The 8,569-nt window shown below is 44.4% G+C and overlaps 1 protein-coding gene across 1 annotated transcript in view; it reads right to left on the reverse strand.

Moving 5' to 3' along the window:
• srfbp1 (serum response factor binding protein 1) overlaps nt 1-2,621 on the reverse strand; it is a 28,725-nt gene extending 26,104 nt beyond the window's left edge. The window contains exon 1 of the mRNA XM_060904691.1: nt 2,368-2,621. The gene's annotated coding sequence lies outside the window, so the exon portion shown is untranslated. The remainder of the gene's footprint in view (nt 1-2,367) is intronic.
• Between the last annotated feature and the right edge of the window lie 5,948 nt (nt 2,622-8,569).

Here is an 8,569-nt window from a genome sequence, read left to right on the forward strand (position 1 = left end):
AATCACGAGTTTGTTGGTCTTCCAATATGGCGCAGGGTCTGTTTACTTCCGGTTTCGGGTGACGTCAGTGAAATCCCTCTATAACTGTATCGGTACGAAATCCACAAATGTATGGGTTTTGTATCGGTACTGTAGCGCTTCGCTGTAGTGTGGACAGATGAAGCGGTTCTGTATCGATACAAATACAATGCGCATGTGCAATGAACCATTCCTACGTCTTCCGGGTTATTCATACAATACAATACGCCCGTGCTTTCCAGCTGTAAATAAAACGTCAAAATGGCTCAAAACGACCGTGGAGCTACATGGAGCAAAGACGAAGTTATGTGTTTGTTGGAGCTTTGGGGAGACGAGCGATGCTCAACTGCCTCGTGTGTTTTATACGATTCGACGGAATAAATGACCAGCAGAAATACAGACTGTACACTGACAACAAAAAGCACACACACGCCGTTTCATCCGCCATATTCTCGGAAGGAAGTTACTCGGTAACCACAGAAACATTTCGCGCACGTGCATTTCAACTACCGTGAAAGAAAACCGCAAACATTTCTCGCTAGTGTGGACAGATGTAGCCTGGGCCCGCCCATCCTAAGTGTGACGCAACACGAGGGCCTGTTGCGAGCTTAAGGCCTCTGCATGCTCTTGCGACAAGGCTTTCGCAGATAGCTTTTCGCAGACAGTTGTAATTTATCGTTGAGCGGGGAGTAATAGGCGTGCGCGATGTTATTCACCGCCACAACGCAAGGGGGTGCGAAGTCGCTAGGAGTAGTTGGTGGGTGTGGTTAGTGGAGTGTTTATCCTCCGGTTACTTATAATGACTAGAACTGGAGTCATATAGATGTACGTACTTCCTCACTTCCTCGATCAACCGCTCTTCGTGCTGCTCCATCTTCGCTCGTGTTTTTAAAAATGGCGGTCGTGAAAACAAACCAAACCGGGAAAGTAGGGAAGCGGAAGTGCGTGTACAGCGGATGTAGAGTGGACCAATCGGAGCCCTCTTGTCTGCGAGGCTTCTGCGGTGGTCACAATTTTTGGGAGGTGCGCGCAGAGCGTCTGCGAAGGTGGGGAGGGCTACGCAGACACTATCTGCGGCGCCGTCTGCGAGGACTGGGTTGTCAGCATAAATTGGCCTTTAGTCTGGCCAGGCAAGCTATCTACAGCTAGCCTGGGAAATCCCATGCTGCTTTGCACAATCGTTCCGATCTGAAAAGACAGCATGGAAACTATGGTCTAAAGGCTCGCCTGAGTTAGGGAGCCAATCAGAGAGTGGGGAGGGGTGGAAAGACGGTGACGCGTACTACTCTTTGGGACTGTTTACGGATCACATTTAACATGGCGGCGAGCGATACCAACCAAACTTTTGATCAAGCTTTAGACACTGTTCTGAATAGTTTAGAGCAGTAATCGTTCGGTGCCATTGTTTTCCTATTTTTGTTTTGCCTTCGTCTTCTTCGTCGCTCTAACTACGTCACCGGGTACAACTGCCATGATTGGCCATGGGCTACGTATACGCCAAATGATAGACATTCGCAACGTCCAATAAACGGCCGCTGACAATCGTAAACCACACCTCCCCTACGAGAAATTCAACAGGCGGATTCCAGACCATATTTCACTTGTGATATGGTCTGGTGTTAACCGGACTAATCTACAGCTCTTCCAAGCTCCTGAAGAATCGGGAGCCAATCAACTTTGAGCATCTCCAACGGCCCTGGGTAGAGGCGTGTTCAAGGCACTGACGTAGTAGAACTGCGACCGGAAGCCATAGATTGTTTACAGAATCTATGCCGGAAGCGCTTCATTCACGCTTCCGCATCTATTACGCATAGATGCTGTATTGAAAGCATTCAACGGGAAGTTCTCATTGAAAACGGAGCAAAGAGCAGCCCTGGAGGTATTTATTGAAAGGAAGGATGTTTTCGCCTCGCTCCCGACCGGCTTCGGTAAGAGTTTAATCTACCAGTTAGCCCCGTCGCATCGCATACGTCAGAGGAAAGAGTGATGTGATTGGTTTAAGCTTCATCACAGCCTTTTCTGGCTTCGACCAGTAGCAAACAAGCATTTCAGGGAGGCGGGTCAACCACGGGCTCTGGGAAACGGTTGGGCTGAATATCTTTGCCAGATCAATAGCTCGGAGAGCTTTGAAGTCGCGTTAGCCAGGCTAGGACAGATGCACTAAACTGTACCGGAGCTGAAACGTTTTCAAGAATCTTCAAGCAAGTCCAGCTGCCCTGTTCTCCCCCACAGCTGAGTGAAGCCATGGCAGTCTGACACAACCCGGCTAACACTCAGCTTACAGTTTATAAACACAAACAAGCGCGCTTCCTGTTTAACGCTAATGAATCAGTGTCGGGCTGCCCATACCTTCAACACCGCGTGCTGTACTGCGCTGCTCTCCTCTCTCTCGCTCTCTCTCCTTCTGATTTATATGGCGGTTGACAGCTGTTTGGGTGTATTACCGCCACCGCTGGACTGGAGTGTGGAACAGGAGTTGCTTCTTATCTAGAAATTTTAATAATCCTGTGTTTTTCAAAAAAAGTAAACAAATAAGATAAAATTTTCCCATTACTTCTTTGTAAGATATTTCTGACATTAAAGGGTGTATCACCGGCCTCGACTTGAGCAATAAAACTCTGTCTCTCCTGTCTTCTTCTTCTTTTTAATGGCAAATTATCACAATCTGTGTATACCGCCACCTACTGTACAGGAGTGTGTGAAGGGACTGGACAGATTCTATGTCAGATTACTAGGCAAAAAAATATCTCATCTCATCTCATTATCTGTAGCCGCTTTATCCTGTTCTACAGGGTAGCAGGCAAGCTGGAGCCTATCCCAGCTGACTACGGGCGAAAGGCGGGGTACACCCTGGACAAGTCGCCAGGTCATCACAGGGCTGACACATAGACACAGACAACCATTCACACTCACATTCACACCTACGGTCAATTTAGAGTCACCAGTTAACCTAACCTGCATGTCTTTGGACTGTGGGGGAAACCGGAGCACCCGGAGGAAACCCACGCGGACACGGGGAGAACATGCAAACTCCGCACAGAAAGGCCCTCGCCGGACCCGGGGTTCGAACCCAGGACCTTCTTGCTGTGAGGCAACAGCGCTAACCACTACACCACCGTGCTGCCCGCAAAAAAAAAAAATATATATATATTCTTTTCATTAGACCTGTATCCTGGGTGCGATTTGCTGGTGGGGATCATCCCCCCCTCTGATTTTTATCTCTGCTGAAAAAAAATCCTCGGGGACAACCCCGTCAATAAAACAAACAAACCAAAAAAAAGTTGACATGACCGGCATGTTGTGAGACAGTTTTCTATGGTCTACATTGCACTCACTTTCAAAATGACCCGAAGTGGCAGCTTTGATGTTCACGAACGTCCCCAGCAAATAGATACATTGTAGATAATAACAATATCTTTGCGTTCTATGCAGGGATGCAAACAGCGCGCCTTTTGGCGGATGCTGCCTTTTTCACGGCCGATTTTTTTTTTTTAGGGGGGACGTTGGAGTGTCTGATTATAATCTCATTCTCATCTGTAGCCGCTTTATCCTGTTCTACAGGGTCGATCGCAGGCAAGCTGGAGCCTATCCCAGCTGACTACGGGCGAAAGGCGGGGTACACCCTGGACAAGTCGCCAGGTCATCACAGGGCTTGTCTGATTATAATTTCAAAGTAAATTCTGTATTAAAATTCCTAAATAAGCAAATCCGTTACAGTCCATGAAACAGGAAGTATAAGGATGAGAAAAAAACAGTTTAAATCGGAAAGCTGCGCACACTGTGAACTGCGCCATCAGAGCAAACTGTTCATTTAGTATTCATGTATTTCAGTGATTTTCGAGTCACTGTCCATTTAATCCGGAGGGAGAGAAACATCACAGCAACGCGACAAGCAATGCGAACTTTGTTGTGTGTTAGTGTTCGTGTATTTAGTCAGAGAGATAGGAAGATGAATTTACTATCTCTGGTTTAGTGTTCGTTTTCATTTAGTGTTATTCATTTGATATCATCAGATGTTATTGAGCTGTTAGCCTATTGTTACCTTAATTTTATGACGTTTCATGATTTAAAAAAAAAAACATCCCCCCTTCTGTTTTTTTGACAAATCGCACCCTGCCTGTATCATTAAGATAAATGATTAGTGCTTTAATTCTATTTCGCTGTATTCCTTCTTCCTTTAGTATGCTGTGAATGTCTGAACCTGCTTCAAGCTCCAACCATTTCTGTCTTTGATAACTGTATTTACTACAATGGAATAAAACATGTTCCACATCTTCCTTAACTCTACATCCTTGACAAAGACCATCACTTTTACCTAATATCTGTAATGTTGCATTAAGACCTGTGTGTCCCAGTCTTAATCTTGTATATACTGCCTCCTCATTTCTGTTAAATCCCATTGGTGTTATTCTTTTCCCCCATATACCTGACTCTGCATATTAAAGTATTGTCTACCTTTGGGTTCTGTTTCCCATTCTTTTTGCCATCTTTTCATAATCTCTGTTTTAATTAAAAGGATAGTTCGGGATTTTTGACATGAATCTGTATGGCATCCCCATCAATAGTGTCGTGCAAACACACTGACTTACCCCTGACAGCATCCTGTGAGTCCAGTTCTTGTCCAGTTTTGGTCCAGACGAAAGTAGTCCGGCAAGTTTGTTGGGGTCACGAAAGTAAAATGTTTTTCGTCTCAAAACAGTATGTGTTCAAAAGAGTGATATATTTGCATCACAAAACCGTTGCCAAATAAAAAGTCAGACCTCGAAATCGCTTGGCACTATTTTCTCTCCCTTCTTATCACTGCGCGCTGCCACCAGGTGACAGCCACGGCTGTTTCATTCATTGTTTTAGTGATGGGAATTTCGGCTCTTTTTCGGGAGCCGGCTCTTTTGGCTCTTCTTACTATAAGGAGCCGGCTCTTTCGGCTCCCAAACGGCTCCTGAGATTTTATTTTTGATTTAATTGCTGCAATTAACTAGTTAATTAATTACATTATTATTTATATTTTATCAATAGGATGTTTTCCATTTTATTTTTTAGTTTTTGTAGCCATTGTAAAGCTTTGTAAAGTATAGCAGTGTAACAATGTTCTAGCTATAGAAATAAAACTTACTTACCAATTAATAAATTATTTTCTCACAAACATAATGCAAAACTGTGTTATATTACCAATATAAAATACACAGAAGACATCAACTGTTTATCCTTTATGGCTTTATTTCACACTCGACCTTGAACAAAATGCCACAAAATAAATTATGAAGTATAAATCAGGCCTGAGAAACTATGAAGCAAAGTTGGAAATTATTTTAACAAACACAGAACAATGTGCAACAAAATATGTGGCACCTTGAGCGCATGTAAAAAGAGAATAAAGTGCCGCACTCTGCTCCACTAGTAATGAGAAGCCGCTGGAACAGCAAATATGCTCCTGTTATAATGACTGCTGTCTCGTTGTATAGCGCAGATTAATCTGGCCATGCCAAGGCGGTTGCCGACCGAACCTGTCAATTTATGAGCGACAATTTATATCATGAGCTTTAGGAATTCATGGCAACAAAACAATGATCATGGTTGTCAAATAGACAATCATCCTTCAGCTGAGCTGAACTCTCTCTCTCTCTCTCTCTCTCTCTCTGAGGCACCTAAGGACAAAAAACTAATTCGGCTCCCACCGAAGAGCCGGCTCCCGTCGTTCACTTCAAAGAGCCGGCTCTTTGAACCGGATTGTTTGCGACCGACACATCACTACATTGTTTACTGCTAGCAAAGTTAGCGACAACATGTCTGACTACGACGGTGAAATGTGTGCGGAGATTCAGCCACATCTTTGTTGCTACAGCCTGGATAGTCGCAAGTGCGCACCATTTTCACAAATATATTATTGTATAGGGTGGCACGGTGGTGTAGTGGTTAGCGCTGTTGCCTCACAGCAAGAAGGTCCGGGTTCAAGCCCCGTGGCCGGCGAGGGCCTTTCTGTGCGGAGTTTGCATGTTCTCCCCGTGTCCGCGTGGGTTTCCTCCGGGTGCTCCGGTTTCCCCCACAGTCCAAAGACATGCAGGTTAGGTTAACTGGTGACTCTAAATTGACCGTAGGTGTGAATGTGAGTGTGAATGGTTGTCTGTGTCTATGTGTCAGCCCTGTGATGACCTGGCGACTTGTCCAGGGTGTACCCCGCCTTTCGCCCGTAGTCAGCTGGGATAGGCTCCAGCTTGCCTGCGACCCTGTAGAAGGATAAAGCGGCTAGAGATAATGAGATGAGATGAGATATTATTGTATAGGTTATAGAAGGTGATAAATGTGTCGCTGTTCTTGCTCTCAAATTAGCTTGTTAGCGCCGCTGATCTGAACTCCTAATCACTGCCAAACAATGGGAAAGGTGTTGATTCCTGCGCAGATGTCAACATGACAGCGCGCAGTGATACCGAGGGAGAGAAAATAGTGCCAAGCGATTTTGAGGTCTGACTTTTTATTTGGCAACGGTTTTGTGATGCAAATATATCACTCTTTTAAACACATACTGTTTTCAGACGAAAAACGTTTTACTTTCGTGACCCCAACAAACTTGCCGGACTACTTTCGTCTGGACCAAAACTGGACAAGAACTGGACTCACAGGATGCTGTCAGGGGTGAGTCAGTGTGTTTGCACGACACTATTGATGGGGATGCCATACAGATTCATGTCAAAAATCCCGAACTATCCCTTTAAGGCTTTAGCTTCTCCTTTTCCCAGTGGGATATAAATGTCTATCTGTTCTTTATCAGTGGATTCTTTGGCTATGTGGTCTGCTATTTCATTGCCTTTAATTCCTATATGGGCTGGCACCCAACAAAACTCAATAGTAAGTCCCATGTTCCTTATGTGAGCTAAGAGATGTTTAACTTCAATTACTAAGTCTTCCCTTGTTGAGTTACCTGATAAAAAAACTTTGTAAAACCTGTCTCTCCTGATAGTATTTTTGACAGTGAATAAGAACATGCTCTACAGCAGGGGTCACCAAACTTTTTTCTCTGGGGGCCACATTGTCGTTCCTGACTGTGATGGGGGCCGGGGTCGGGTCAGCTATATCACATAGAATTGTATGACCCAGACAAATATGACCACCAGCAGGCCTCATTGTGTAGTAGAGATTACTAGCCTGGCACAGCCATCCCCACTACTATAGCCACACTACTATATCAACACTTGATTCCTGGCACATATTTGTTTATCTTTACTAGTGGTTTGCAAAAGTAGTAATCAAGTCTTCACACGTTGTTTTAATTTGAAATACCACTGATATTCCATTTATTTATTTTCTAATAAAAATAATATCAAAGCTGTCAAGGTAAGAAACATCTGCCTATTTGAGGTGATTGACACTGGCAAAGGTGAGTGGAAAATGATAAATTGTAGGTACGCCTGTTGATATTATTAATAATATAAATAATAATTGTATGCAGCACTTAATAAAGGTCAAATAAATAGGCCTATAAAATAAATACATTTTAAAAAACAGTGAAATTATAATAATATGAGCAATAGGTCAATAGATCACAGCAGTTGTGCTGTGTCCTGCACGTCATTGCTCTCATCCATGGCCAAAGCAAAAAACTCGAATTCTGACGCTCTCTCATTCAGCTGGTCATACACGCTGTCCCCCAAATCTTCGGTTCGCCTGGTCATAGTAGGTGCGGAGAGACTCACCGCATTGAGCGCATCCTTCTTGTCGGGACACACCTCCTCGGCCACAGCAAGCATGCATACTTTAACAAAGTCCCCATCAGTAAACGGCTTTCCATGGGTAGCTAGTAGGTGAGCTACCTTATAGCTAGCTCGGACAGCAGCCTGGTTGATCTGGGTTTGGCGAAGGAATACATTCTGTTGTGCAGCCAGTCCGCATTTCATCCTCCGAATCCTGTCTTCTCTTGTTTGCCCTCGCAAACTAGCATACTCTTTCTGGCGGGTTTCGTAGTGACGACGCAGATTATATTCTTTGAAAACCGGCACGCTTTCTTTACATACAAGACAAACTGCACGGTCCTTACACCGAACGAAAAAATAATCAGTGGTCCACTGTTCTTTAAAAAACTCTGCACTCTCTGTCAGCTTTTCGCTTACCGCTAGCCATTTTACTGTCCTGAACACTGACAGTTCTCTGCGCATGCGCTGCCTGTCACTGCTTGATCGCGAGCATATGACGAAAATTCGGAAAATATGAATAGTTCATTTTATAACTAAATATCAATTTTAATTGATAAAATCAACAAAATACAAGATGCAGACATGTTATTATTTGCCAAAAAGCAATTTAAAAAAATAGGCCATGACCACTTTTGGGGATTGCCTCATAGGGCCGGTTCAAGTGATGGGGGGCAGAGGGGCTGGGGGGCCGGTCAAAGGGGGGTAGCGGGCCAGATCTGGCCCGCGGGCCGTAGTTTGGTGACCCCTGCTCTACAGTCTGTGCAGCTCTCCTCTTCTTCTTCTGATTAATGGTGTTTCACAATATTTAATTGTATATCGCCACCTACTGTATAGGAGTGTGTGAGTTGGTCAGGTCAAGTCTTCGG

This window comes from Neoarius graeffei, chromosome 22, assembly GCF_027579695.1.
Source record: "Neoarius graeffei isolate fNeoGra1 chromosome 22, fNeoGra1.pri, whole genome shotgun sequence".
Lineage (NCBI taxonomy): Eukaryota > Metazoa > Chordata > Actinopteri > Siluriformes > Ariidae > Neoarius > Neoarius graeffei.